At 47.2% G+C, this 14,259-nt stretch overlaps 1 long non-coding RNA gene across 3 annotated transcripts in view; it reads left to right on the forward strand.

Annotated features, from left to right (window-relative positions):
* The window catches only part of LOC141192316 (uncharacterized), a 110,947-nt gene extending 98,454 nt beyond the window's left edge, over positions 1–12,493 (forward strand). For all 3 annotated transcript variants that reach the window (XR_012265868.1, XR_012265869.1, XR_012265867.1), the window contains exon 6: positions 12,274–12,493. This is a non-coding gene — a long non-coding RNA (uncharacterized lncRNA). The remainder of the gene's footprint in view (positions 1–12,273) is intronic.
* Positions 12,494–14,259: the final 1,766 nt, after the last annotated feature.

Consider the following 14,259-nt stretch of genomic DNA (forward strand, 5'->3'; position numbering starts at 1 on the left):
ACACTGGATTTTGGCTGTTGGAGCTGAAAAGAGGACATCGGTAAACCAGGGGAGGAGTCCTGAGAAGATAATTTGCATATTCCCACTGCATTTTGGGGTAAGTGAAGAGTCTCCGCGAGCTCAAAGAACACTGGATTTTGGCTGTTGGAGCTGAAAAGAGGACATCGGTAAACCAGGGGAGGAGTCCTGAGGAGATCATTTGCATATTCCCACTGCATTTTGGGGTAAGTGAAGAGTCTCTGCGAGCTCAAAGAACACTGGATTTTGGCTGTTGGAGCTGAAAAGAGGACATCGGTAAACCAGGGGAGGAATCCTGAGGAGATAATTTGCATATTCCCACTGCATTTTGGGGTAAGTGGAGAGTCTCCGCGAGCTCAAAGAACACTGGATTTTGGCTGTTGGAGCTGAAAAGAGGACATCGGTAAACCAGGGGAGGAGTCCTGAGGAGATAATTTGCATATTCCCACTGCATTTTGGGGTAAGTGAAGAGTCTCCGCGAGCTCAAAGAACACTGGATTTTGGCTGTTGGAGCTGAAAAGAGGACATCGGTAAACCAGGGGAGGAGTCCTGAGGAGATAATTTGCATATTCCCACTGCATTTTGGGGTAAGTGAAGAGTCTCTGCGAGCTCAAAGAACACTGCATTTTGAAGCTTTTTTTTTAAGCTTTTTTCACTGTTTTCAGAACATTAACAATAAGAACATGGAAGAGTCCAGGAGCCATTTGGTGAGCTGCATATCCTGCTACATGTTCACAGACTTGCCAGTGGAAAAGCCAAACTTCACATGCCAGAAATGCAAGCTTGTGTCCCTGTTGGAGGAAAAGTTGCGAAATCTAGAAGAGAGGTTAACTAACTTGAAAATCATTAAGGAAGGTGAAGAGTTCTTAGACAGAGCAGAATTATCTCTTCATGATTCAGAAAGAGAAGAAATTCGAACTGCACCTGACGAAACAGAGGAATGGAAGCATGTGACCCACAGAAGCAGGAGGATCGAGAGGCAGTCAGCACCCATACTGCTCAGGAACCAGTACCAGGCTCTCACGCAGGAGAACCATGAAGAAATACAGCAAAATAAGACTTTGCCAGCAATGAATAACCTTGTAAGCCCTCAGAATCCTCCTGGATGGAGAAAGAAGAATGTTGTGAAGAAAAAACGGAGAGTGGTGGTCATGGGAGATTCCCTGTTAAGAGGAACAGAGGCCGCTATCTGCAGACCAGACATAACCTCAAGAGAAATGTGCTGTCTTCCAGGAGCAAAAATTAAAGATGTGTCTGACAGGATATCAAGACTCTTCAGACCTACAGATCACTACCCATTCCTGCTAATACATGTGGGGACAAATGACACCGCAAGAAAGGACCTGGAAACCATCTGCAGTGACTTTGAAGACTTAGGCAAGAAAGTGAAAGAATTGGGAGCGCAGGTGGTCTTCTCATCCATCCTCCTAGTGGATGGCCATGGAACAATGAGGTGGAATAAGATTCTACAGGTGAACAACTGGCTACGTCGATGGTGCCGTCAACAAGGATTTGGATTTCTGGATCACGGAATGAATTACCTATACGATGGACTACTTGCTAGAGATGGGGTGCACCTTACGAAGACTGGAAAACATGTATTTGGAAGTCGCCTTGCTACACTCATCAGAAGAGCTTTAAACTAGAACAATGTGGGAAGGGAAGCAAAAGGCCAGAAAAAGCCATACAGCTGACAAATACTATTGAGATCTCTGCTACTGGAAGTGGAAAGGAAGAACAAAGACAAAACAATTTAAATAATAAAAATATGGGAGGAAGAGAAACCAATCACAAACTAAAATGTTTTTATACAAATGCACAAAGCATGGGCAACAAACAAGGAGAATTGGAACTACTAATGCAGGAAAAGGAATATGATGTCATTGGAATCACTGAAACTTGGTGGGACGATACACATGATTGGAATAAAAGGCTAAAAGGATACAACTTATTTGCAAGAAACAGACTTGATAAACGAGGAGGAGGTGTTGCATTGTATGTTAGAAAAGCGTATATCTGCACAGAGATTGAAGCTTCAGAGACTGGGAGTTCTGTGGAAACTGTTTGGGTAAGAATACAAGGAGAGAACAACGGAAAGGACACCATTGTAGGCATTTACTACAGGCCACCTGGGCAAGCTGAAGATATGGATGAACTCTTTATGTATCAAATGACCAAGTTCTCCAAAAAATATGACGTAGTGGTCATGGGAGATTTCAACTATCCAGACATTTGTTGGGAATCTCTCTCAAGTAAAACTAACAGGTCAAGCAAATTCTTATCCTCTCTTGCTGACAACTTTATCTTCCAAAAGGTAGGGGAGAAAACAAGGGGATCTGCTACTTTGGATCTAATCCTTATAAACAGGGAGGAAATGGTTGAGGAGGTAAAGGTGGCTGGGACCCTAGGAGGCAGCGATCATGCTATTATAGAATTTTGGCTAACTAGAGGAGGAAGACATGTGAAGACTCAAACTTCAAGGTTAGATTTTAGAAAGGCAGATTTTAAGAGACTCAGAAAGAGAATAGGAGGGATCCAATGGCTGGATGTCCTTAAGGACAAAAATGTCCAGGAAGGATGGGAAATTTTTAAAAATGAGATTCTCAAAGCACAATCGTTAACAATCCCGAAAAGTAGGAAGAATGGGAAGCATTTAAGGAAACCAGGATGGATGAACACAGAACTTAAACACATGCTAAAAAGAAAGAAAGAAATGTTTATTAAATGGAAAGAGGGAGGCATATCTAAAGAAGATTATAATGCAGTCTGTAGATCCTGTAGGGCACGTATCAGGTTAGCTAAAGCTGACAATGAATTAAGGCTTGCAAGAGATGTCAAAAGCAATAAAAAAGGATTTTGGGGGTATGTCAAAAGTAAAAGAAAAGTCAAAGATGCTATAGGATTTTTACAGGATGAAAATGGAGAAATGGTAAGAGAGGATGTTGAGAAGGCCGAACTTTTTAATTCCTATTTTGCATCTGTTTTCTCTCAGAAAGAAAATGTAACATCAACTGATCTTCACTGTCCTTTTAAAGGAATAGAGGAATCCAAGTTATCTGTAAACAGAAAGATTGTGAGGGAATATTTAGCTAACATAAATGAGTTCAAGTCTCCAGGTCCAGATGAATTACACCCCAGAGTACTGAAGGAGATCGTAGAAGAAATTTTAGAACCACTCTCCATAATCTTTGAAAATTCTTGGAGAACAGGAGAAGTCCCAGAAGACTGGAGAAGAGCAAATGTTGTTCCTATCTTCAAAAAGGGGAAGAAGGTGGACCCAGGGAACTATAGGCCGGTGTGTCTGACTTCTATACCAGGAAAGATCTTTGAACAAATTATTAAACAACATGTATGTAAGTACATGGATAAGAATGAAGTGATTAACCAGAGTTAGCATGGGTTTGTAACTAACAAGTCATGTCAGACTAACTTAATTTCCTTCTATGACAGAATCACTGACTGGGTGGATCAGGGAAATGCTGTAGATATAGTATATCTTGACTTCAGCAAAGCATTTGACAAAGTATCTCACACCATCCTTATTAAAAAAATGACCAAGTATGCAATGGACCAGGCAACTGTTAGGTGGATTCATAACTGGCTTAGTGATCGGACTCAAAGGGTGGTTGTAAATGGCTTCACATCCAGCTGGATGAATGTCTCAAGTGGGGTACCACAGGGCTCCGTCCTGGGACCTGTATTGTTCAACATCTTTATCAATGATTTAGATGAAGGAATTGAGGGTAAACTGATTAAATTTGCTGATGACACAAAGCTAGGAGGGATAGCTAATACTAGAGAAGAGAGAGAGAGGATTCAAAAAGACCTAAATAAACTGGAGCAGTGGGCAGCAACCAACAGAATGGTTTTTAACAGGGAAAAATGCAAAGTACTACATCTGGGCAATAAAAATGAAAAAAGCATATACAGAATGGGAGGAATAGAGCTAAGCAACAGTACATGTGAAAAAGACTTAGGTATACTAATAGATCATAGACTGAACATGAGTCAACAGTGTGATGCAGCAGCAAAAAAGGCAAATACAATTCTGGGATGTATTAACAGAAGCATACAGTCTAGATCACGTGAAGTCATTATCGGTCTTTACTCCTCTTTGGTCAGACCTCATCTGGAATACTGTGTACAGTTTTGGGCACCACATTTTAAAAAAGACATAGACAAACTGGAGCAAGTTCAGAGAAGAGCGACCAGAATGGTGACTGGTCTGCAAACCATGTCCTATGAGGAACGGTTGCAGGATTTGGGAATGTTTAGCTTGCAAAAAAGAAGACTGAGAGGAGACTTAATAGCTGTCTACAAATATGTCAAGGGCTGTCACATTGTAGAAGGATCATCTTTATTCTCATTTGCACAAGGAAAGACTAGAAGCAATGGGATGAAACTAAATTGGAGGAGACACAGATTAGATATTAGAAAAAACTTTTTGACAGTTAGGGTGATTAATGAGTGGAACAGGCTGCCACGAGAGGTGGTGAGTTCCCCTTCAATGGACGTCTTCAAACAGAGGCTGGACAGACATCTGTCTGAGATGATCTAGTGAATCCTGCTTTGAGCAGGGGGTTGGACCAGATGACCCAGGAGGTCCCTTCCAACTCTACCATTCTATGAAAGTAAACACTGATGCCTTGAGCCCTGCTGCCAGCATAGTAAGGAGGTGTGCAGGATTCCTTCTGCGCAGTTAGAATGCAGGTGGCATTACCAGACAGGCTTTGGGTGCAGGTGGAGGACCGAGAGGAGGTTGAGGAGGCAGAAGCAGTGGAGGAACTTCGAGATAAAGAGGATTGACGCACAACTCGTGGGGACGGTAAGACTTGGACAGCAGCCCCTTGTCCTGCTGTTACCATAGTTATCCAGTGCCCAGTCAGCGACATGTAACGCCCCTGTCCATGCCTACTCGTCCAAGTGTCTGTGGTGAAATGCACCCTGTCACACACAGAGTTTCTCAAAGAAGAGGTGATGTTGTGTGCGACATGCTGGTGGAGCGCAGGCACACCTTTCTTTGAGAAGTAGTGCCGACTGAGCATCTGGTACTGGGGCACTGAGACGGACATAAGGTCTCGAAAATCCACTGTGTCCTCCAGGCGGAAAGGCAGCATTTCTGTAGCCAAGAGCTTGCAGATGGTGAAATTCATCCTCTTAGCTTTCTCATGGCTAGGAGGAAATGGTCTTTTACTTTTCCACATCTGAGGGACCGAGGGCTGGCTGTTGTGTTTAGACGGAGTTGAGTAGGATGTCCCCGGCAAACTGCCGGTCTGTGAGGAAGATGCAGGCGGACATGTTAGATTGCCTTGATCCAAAGCTGGTGCTCTCGATGTCAGAGAGCGCTCAACACCAGCAGGTGTTTCCACTTCCCAATGAACTGATGACCTGCCAATCACACTGGCTGTTGCAGGTAAAGAGGTGGCAGGTCTGCGTCCAAAAACATGTGTGACTGCTGTCCCCCCAGTCACAGAGGATGAAGAGGCCGCGGATGCACAAGATGGGGCAGACGGTGGTTGGCCCAGCCTGCTAGGCCGCATTGTAGCACAGTGAGCTTCCCACTGCAACTTATGCTTCATATCCATGTGCCGGTTCATGCATGAAGTACTCAAACTATGGATTTTTTGGCCTCTACTTATGTTTTGGTTACAAATATTACAGATAACACGAGTTGGGTCATCCTTATCATTCTGAATAAATGCCCAGGCTATGCAAGGCTTAGAACCCATGCGACCTGAAGAGCCACTACGACTTGTGGTCAGAGGCAGAGTTGTGGTTGAGGATGCAGTTGTTGACGTGCTTCCAGTACTCCATCTGTGTCCAGGAAGGCGCAACCTAACCTCGTCGTCAATAGCATCTGTGACGCTCCGCTGTGCTTGGTATCACATATCCTAGAAGAGTGTATTGATGGAATCCTCCACAAGAGGCCCCCATAAACATTCACACATCTCCACCTTCCACCTCAGACCAGCAGAGGGAGCCCGTTAGGGATATAAATAGGGAAGGTGGAGCTAGGCAGTTCAGTTCCTCTGAAGAGCTCCTGCAGTAGAGAAGCCTAAGAGAGGTCAGTCTGCAGTGGAGCTCAGTCTAGTCTAGAGAACTCAGTTAATAGTTCAGCAGTGGAGCACGAGGCTCCTGCTAACTAGATTCAGTAAGGCATAACCGGAATCCCTGGAGAACTATAAGTCCCAGGATGGCTAAGGTGCTGATACGTAACAGAGCCAGGAGACGCTTAGGCCCCGCATAGTGGGAGCGTGAACTCCAAGAGAAGGCCCTACCACAAGATCAGCCAGCGTAGGACAGAGACAAAGTTAGGCCTAGCTCCAGGCAGGTCAGAAACTTACTACGCAGAGGCAAGAAACAGGAGGCCCTACACCCGCTCATTGGGGAGGATCCTGATATTCACCCTTCACCCTACAGTGCTCCGGGATGTGCCTGAATTTCCTGCAGTAAAAGGTACTGAAGTGACTACCGTGTCCGTTCCCGTTCTTGCTCTGACCCAGCTGGGTCTCGCCTGTCCTGCATTCCCCCTGCATACGCTGCCCTGAGACCTAGCTCCACCTGTGGGGAGCTATACCATCGAGCAGCCTTATCACGGGTCTCAGTGGACTGCTGCAGCGCTGGTGCTTCTCACCAGATTCCACAGGTGGCGTCACAAACTCTTATAAAATTAACAATTATCCACTCTTTTAAAGAGTGACCCCAGGGTACGGGCCAGGGAGCCGACCACCGCGACATCCCCAAGGCCAGGCAAAGGCCCAGGTACCGAGTCATCCCCATCCCCTGGGCTAGTCACATCCTCCTCCACCTCCTCCGTTGACCTCATCGACTGGCTGACTGTGGGTTGACAGTAAGTGGGATCTCCAACCTCGTCATCATCACCCTGTGTGTTATCACACCCGTCGTCCTCAAAGCCAACCTCTTCCTGCCCTGACCGAAAAGTCAAGTTGTCGCTCCAATCAGGTATTTGAGTCTCATCATCGTCTTCATCATTGTCTCCACCAACAGGAGTTACAGTTTGGGAACGAGGGTCTACATTATGCTCAGAACCTTCTTCATCTGGTCCTGGATCCGACTTATAAAGATTCTGGGCATCAGTGCAGATCATTTCCTCGTAGGATTAACAGAGGCTCTGGAGCAGACTTACGTTTCCCAGGCTATAGTATGAGTAAACAGCTCTGCAGACTCAACCATCTGTGTTACCCCATACTCAGACGGTCAGCTGGAGACTTGGGAGCTGTGAGGAAGCAAGTGCGATTGGGGTGACACCTCTGAGGACTGGAATATTTGTGATGTTGAAATTGAGGTGGAGGAGAGCCCACTTGAAGGAGCACTTGATATCCGCTGAAGCACCTGCTGTTTTTGTGCCTCATCTGGAATTTGTAGCGATGGGCGTGTCCGTAAGAAAGGGATCGTATCACATTGTCCACGAAAAGAAGTCGACATCTTAGCTTGGCTGGAAGATGGTCTTTCTTCTGCAGATGTTACCCCCCCCCCACTGCAGGGGGGCTCGCCCCACCAGCGGACAGGCACCAGTATTGGGAGAGGGGGGCTGGCCGTCAGGGTCCACCGCGGCTCTGGCACAAACCCGGCGACACGGAGGTGGCACGGGCAGGAACGAACTGGCCGTGTCGGCTTCTCACTTTTTGGATTTTAGAAGGGCATGACATGCCTATATCTGTGTCTCCCCCTCCTTTTACTCCTCCACCTCTTTTCTTTTCGCATGACTATATGTACTTGTCACTTTTCCATGTGTTAGTTATGTCTTCTGAGCAGTTTGTCAGCTTTTGGACACCTTTGAAGGTGTTTTCTATGTGTTTCTATGTGTTTTTGTTTGCCTGCCATTGGTTTTAACGGTGTTCGAAGGTGTTCGACGAACAGTTCGACGAACAGTTCGGCGAACACACGGGTGTTCGACGAACCGAACTCGAACACTACGGGGGTGGCTCAACACTAGTGGCCATACCTTGGGATTTGCTCCCTTACGGGTGAGCGCAGATATGGGCGCAGTCCGAGACGAGAAGTGAGGAATGAAGAGACGATAGTAATTAGCGAAGCCCAGGAATCGCTTTATCGCCTTCAAGCCCTCCGGGCGGGGCCACTTTAGGACAGCAGAGAGCTTCTCGGGATCCATTCGCAAGCCTGTCTGGGAGATAACATAGCCCAGGAATGGAAGAGAGGTCTGCTCAAAAAAGCACTTCTCGTATTTAGCATAGAGGTGGTTCTGCCTGAGCCTAAGCAGGACCTGATGAACATCCCTCCGGTGTGTGGGAAGATCCAGAGAGAAGACCAAGATGTCGTCCAGGTATACCACCACGCAGGAGTAAAGAAGGTCACGGAAGATGTCGTTGACCAGTTCTTGGAAGATGGCGGGAGCATTGCAGAGACCGAAGGGCATCACACGGTACTCATAGTGTCCGTCCCGGGTATTAAATGCCATTTTCCACTCGTCTCCCTGACGGATACGGACCAGGTTATACGCTCCACATAGATCCAGCTTGGAAAAGATCCTGGCGCCTTTAAAGCGATCAAATAACTCAGAGATGAGCGGAAGGGGATATTTATTCTTAACCGTGATCTGATTGAGTCCTCTATAGTCAATACAGGGGCGTAGCGAGCCATCCTTTTTCTTGACAAAGAAGAATCCGGCTCCAGTTGGGGAAGTAGACTTCCGGATGAATCCCCTGGCCAGATTCTCCTCTATGTACTCAGACATGGCCCGGGTTTCAGCCGCAGACAATACGCCCACGGGGTGGAGTGGCGCCAGGTACCAGGTCGATCGGGCAATCATATGGCCTATGAGGTGGCAATGTCTCTGCTTCCTTTTTACCGAAGACGTCAGCATAGGGCCAGTAAGGAGCCCGAAGACAGGGTAAATTAGCTGGGGTAGGTGGAGGACGAACCAGACGAACCGGAACCAGGCAGGTCTTATGGCAGACCGACCCCCACCGGAGTACTTCACCAGAATGCCAGTTCAACACGGGTTAATGTGTCTGGAGCCAAGGCAAACCTAGCAATAGGGAGTGGGAGAGTCTGGGCAACACATGAAAGGAGATTACCTCAGAGAGCAGCATTCCCACCTGCAGGGTTATGGGTTCCGTGGCGAGCAGGATGGTCACCGGAAGGAGTCTTCCATCCACGGAGGCGACAGACAAAGGTTCAGCCAGAGACTTGGTGGGAATACGGTATTTCTCAACCAGGGACTGGGAGATGAGGTTTCCAGCGGATCCAGAATCCAGGTGGGCGAGTTCAAAGTGACGGTTCTCTCCCCAGGAGATAGATACAGACAAAGTCAGGGTTGGAGAGGACTTATTTTTGTCTAGGGCGACCTCTCCGAGCGGTCCTAGACACTGGAGTTTCCCGGCCTCTCCGGGCAGGAACAAATCAGGTGCTCCTTACTGCCACAATAGAAGCAGCTCCCCTCGGCTCGGCGTGACTCTTGGCGAGATTTGACCATCTTGGTCTGGTCGATCTGCATGGGCTCGGGTGAGTGCGCCCGGGGAGTGACAGAAGAGGAGACAGGTTTCTGGAAAGTAGGAGCTAGGCGGGGAAACCTTCTCTCACTGGTGGTCTCTTTGGTGCGTTCTTGAAACCGGATGTCAATCCGGGTAGCCAGCGACACCAGGTCATCCAGGGTGGTAGGAATATCCCGACCGGCGAGCTCATCTTTAATTCGACCGGAAAGACCCTCCCAGAAGACGGACACCAGGGCCTCATTATCCCAAGCAAGCTCAGAAGCGAGGGTGCGGAACCGTATGGCATATTGGCCCACGGTGAGACTCCCTTGGCGGAGACGTAGCAAAGAGGAGGCAGATGAGGCCTTTCGTCCCAGTTCATAGAAGACTCTCCAGAAAGCAGTGAAGAAAGACGACAGATCGGACACCAGGGGATCCCCTCTCTCCCACAGGGGGTTAAGCCATTCCAGTGCCTCCCCAGTGAGATGGGACATGATGAATGCCACTTTGGCCCGGTCGGAGATAAACAGGTGAGCCAAGAGTTCAAAGTGCAGGGTGCACTGGTTTATGAAGCCCCGAGCTTGAGCGGGGTCGCCTCCGAAGCAAGGAGGTGCAGAAAGCCGGGGTCCGGAGCAGGATGCCATGGTATTGGTGGGCAGCGACACTGCTGGGGTGCGAGACGTGACACTAGCGGTGGTTGCTGGTGGAGCAGTCAGTGTGTCCAGGCGGGAGTTGACATTCCGCAGGTGGTTCAGGATGGACTCCTGCTGGGATCTCTGACGGGAGACTTCATGGTATAGGTCAGAGAGCGAGGGAGCTTGGGTGCCACCGGGTTTCATGGCCCGAGCAAACTGTTACGGGTCCGGGAGGTGGAACCTCTGAGCTGCAATACAAGGGGGAAGTCCTTGTAAGGAAGCGGGTGACTCCCAGGGAGGGCAAGCAGGTGGTCACGGCAAGTGACCGGGGCAGTCTCTGGGTAGACAGGCAGGTGGTCACGGCAAGTGACGGGGGCAGTCTCTGGGTAGATAGGCAGGTGGTCACGGCAAGTGACCGGGACAGTCTCAGGGTAGACAGGCGAGGCGGATACCTGACAGGTAACTGGCGGGTGCTCCCAGGTGAGCGGGCTGACGGAGACAGCAGGTAACAGGCAGGTAACTGGTGGCTGCTCCAGGTGAGTGGGCTGACAGACGAAGCAGGACACAGGCACGTAACTGGTGGACGCTCCCAGGTGAGCGGTCTGACTGACGAGGCAGGTAACAGGCAGGTAACTGAAGGACGCTCCCAGGTGAGCGGTCTGGCGGACAAGGCAAGTAACAGGCTGGCAGGCCGGACGAGAAGTCAGGCTAGCAGCGGAACCTGAGGGCTGAAGCACAAGTGAGACACAGTGCAAACAACATTGCTCGGGCACCTCCATTTTGGAGGAGGTGCCTTATATATGGGAGGTCCAACGACAATTGGCCGGGGACTCCTAAGGACGGCGTGCGCGGTCCCTTTAAGAGAGGGGGAGAGCGCGCGCGCCCTAAGCACACTGCCGGGGAAGGAGCGCGTGCCGGAAGCAGCAGGGAGAGAAGCGCTGGAGGAGGTGAGAGGGACGGCATCTCTGCCTAGCAAGGGGCAGAGACGCCGATGCTACAATTGCATCAGGATCTTACTTTCCCACACATAAGCAGACGGATGTCCCTTAGAGAGGTATTCACATTGTTTGGTCCTGACATCGAGAAACACCTTATCGCGGCTGTCAGGTACACATGAATTGGCCAATTTATGCGCTAAGATTTCTCATTTATTTTTATATTCTACAGCAGTAATGCTATTCATATTTCATACTTCATATTTACATACTCAGCGTTACAGTGTGCTACTTTGTTTGTTCATTGTACATGGAGGTAGCTCCTCTTAGAAATCACCTGTTCACACCTATTTCTTGTAGTGGAAGTGCCGTCATTTTCTTTGTTACTAGATTTAAGCTTTGACTGAGCACTCCACCACCATGCCGCAAGTGGTTTTAATTGCATCAGGATCTTACTTTCCCACACATAAGCAGACGGATGTCCCTTAGAGAGGTATTCACATTGTTAGGTCCTGACATCGAGAAACGCCTTATCGCGGCTGTCAGGTACTCATGAATTGGCCAATTTATGCGCTAAGATTTCTCATTTATTTCTATATTCTACAGCAGTAATGCTATTCATATTTCTTACTTCATATTTTCATGCGCTAAAATTTCTCGTTTATTTCAATTTTCTACAGCAGTAATGCTATTCATATTTCATACTTCATATTTACATACTCAGCGTTACATTGTGCTACTTTGTTTGTTCATTGTACATGGAGGTAGCTCCTCTTAGTAAGCACCTGTTCACACCTATTTCTTGTAGTGGAAGTGCCGTACTCCGAGCTTTAGAATTGAAAATTCAGCCCATAGTTCTCAAATAGTTTTATTAAAACACATATGTAAATAAGATTTGTTTGGACATTGTGATAATTTACATATATAAATAAGTATAACAAAAAGGAGAAAGATATAAATGTATTTATACATACAAGTCTATATCAATGAACAATATAACAAGTCAATACATAGAACTAAGCCATATTAAAGATAAGTACTGTCAAGATAAAATATATATATATTATAGAAAATCAATTAGTTTCTTTTAATAGATTACCTAATCAGTGTGTATCAATATAGAGATGATGGAATAATCTATGTGTATGTATGTATGCAAATGTGTATATGTACATGAATTATGTTAACAGTTAATGAATATATAACTAATAGCTTCTATTCTTATTGTAGATACGAACAACTAAATGATTTCCTGGGAATGACGTATGCATATGCACGGCTGATAACAGAGAGATTCATGTCGAGTTGGTAAAGATGGCGCTGAGAGACAAACTCACCCCTCCCATCGGAATTCCTAAGGCGTTACTTAGGTCAAAAGATAAATGGACGAACAAATTACAGCATGCCCAGTTATCAGAAAAGAGCAATACATTTTACTAATCCCACCTAGAAGGAGAATGCTATTTAACCCCATGTCTACGTAATAAAGTATGCCATTTTGCGTGGTTCAGTCTCTGAGTGAAGTTTTTCAACCAGATTAGCAGATTTGGTTAATTAGCTTCTCTGCATGCACTCGGACATCTTTAATTTGGAGAGCAGTTACCTAGTGTATCTTAAATTGGTGAAATCTTCACAAATGGTGCCGTGACTCAGATCACACTCGAGGGGAACTCTATGTCTTGGGGTGCCCATCACTGGACCACCTATGGATGAGCCGGGACTGCTCAAAGCGAGAGCCTGACCAACTCTCATCACTGAATACGTCTGCAGATTTAATGAATCCGTAGTGCTTATTCGTATTTTGAGCGGTCTCTGGTGAGTTTGTGGTGTCTAGATTGGCCCTTAGGGACAGCCCCCTGCAACTGGGCGGGTCCCCACTGTGTGATTCCAAGAACTCTGGTTTGTAGTCGCTCCTGGCTAACTGCTGCTCTGTGGTATATCAGGGGTCCCGTCCCATTAGAACGATCTTTGTACGCAGGGGCGTACACGTATACACTTGAGAATTTAGGAAAATTTCTTTATTTATAACGCGGGCACGCAGGGAGTGACGTCATGTATTAAGTCATTAGGACGTGGGCGCGCGGGGCAGACCAATCCTCTATTAAGTCGTGGGACACGCGGGGAGTGAAGTTACTGATAAGTCGTGTATTAAGACGTCATTAGGACGCGGGCACGCGGGGTTAACCAATCCTCTATTAAGACGTGGAATACGCAGGGAGCCAACTGCATCGTTAAGTCGTATATTAAGACGTCACTAGGACGCGGGTGCGCAGGGTGTTCAGTGCTTCATTAAGTCGTAAAAGAATCAATTCAGTGCTTGTTAGGCAGTGTAGGGACTTGTTACAATTCTACTTGTGTATCAGATGCCTGGTCTAGTTATAAGTCTAAGGGGACGGGACGCTTGGAGCCAAAATCATGAAAAAACTAAAGACATTGTTTGTGTCGCAGGGGTCGCTCGATCAGGAATGACAGGACCCCAAAGATATAGTTGCTAGAAGAGAAGGAAGGAAATATATAGAGAAAACCAAGCCACTCCTAGTGCCCCATCCTCATCATGCAGCGGCCGTTTTACTACACCCATTACATCACCTCCGGCCTCTGACCAGATGTCAGTGGGTGTGCTCCTTCCCAGTGAAACGCACCCTTCCTGTAGGGTGCTTCCTTATGGTGGCGGCCATCTTGGCACACCCGGAATACAGGCCGCAATACACACTTACCCGGAATGTGTATGATGAAGATCATCATGATCAGTGTGTGACACAACTTAGAGCTACAATCAACAATATTCTGAACTATGTTGGAACAAGGAACCTTACTTCTGTTGCTCTTCCTGCTTTAAGTTCTGGAATGTATGGATTTCCTATGCAAGCCTGTGCCCAAGCGATAGTCCACGCTATACAAGAGTATAGAGAACTAACTACGTTGGAGGAGATAAGACTAATCAGCAATGGCTATCATAATTCTCAAATTCTCACCCGAGCTGTGGAAAGTGTCACAGCTAGTTCAGACTCACTCAGCCGCCAGATTACCTCAGATAGATAACCCAAATGAACTATTTCCTAGACAACCAAGCCCACCTCCTGTTGCTGTGTTGCAGGTATCTCCCTCAACATCTTCTCAGGCAGAATGTCCAGATCACCATAATAGATATGTGGCATTCACACCCTCACAGGTTAATCAAGTGATTACTCAACTACCTGACCCAGACAGACACTC

Source organism: Phyllobates terribilis, unplaced genomic scaffold (assembly GCF_046119375.1).
Source record: "Phyllobates terribilis strain yellow unplaced genomic scaffold, ASM4611937v1 Scaffold_57__1_contigs__length_8443340, whole genome shotgun sequence".
In the NCBI taxonomy this organism is placed as follows: Eukaryota; Metazoa; Chordata; class Amphibia; order Anura; family Dendrobatidae; genus Phyllobates; species Phyllobates terribilis.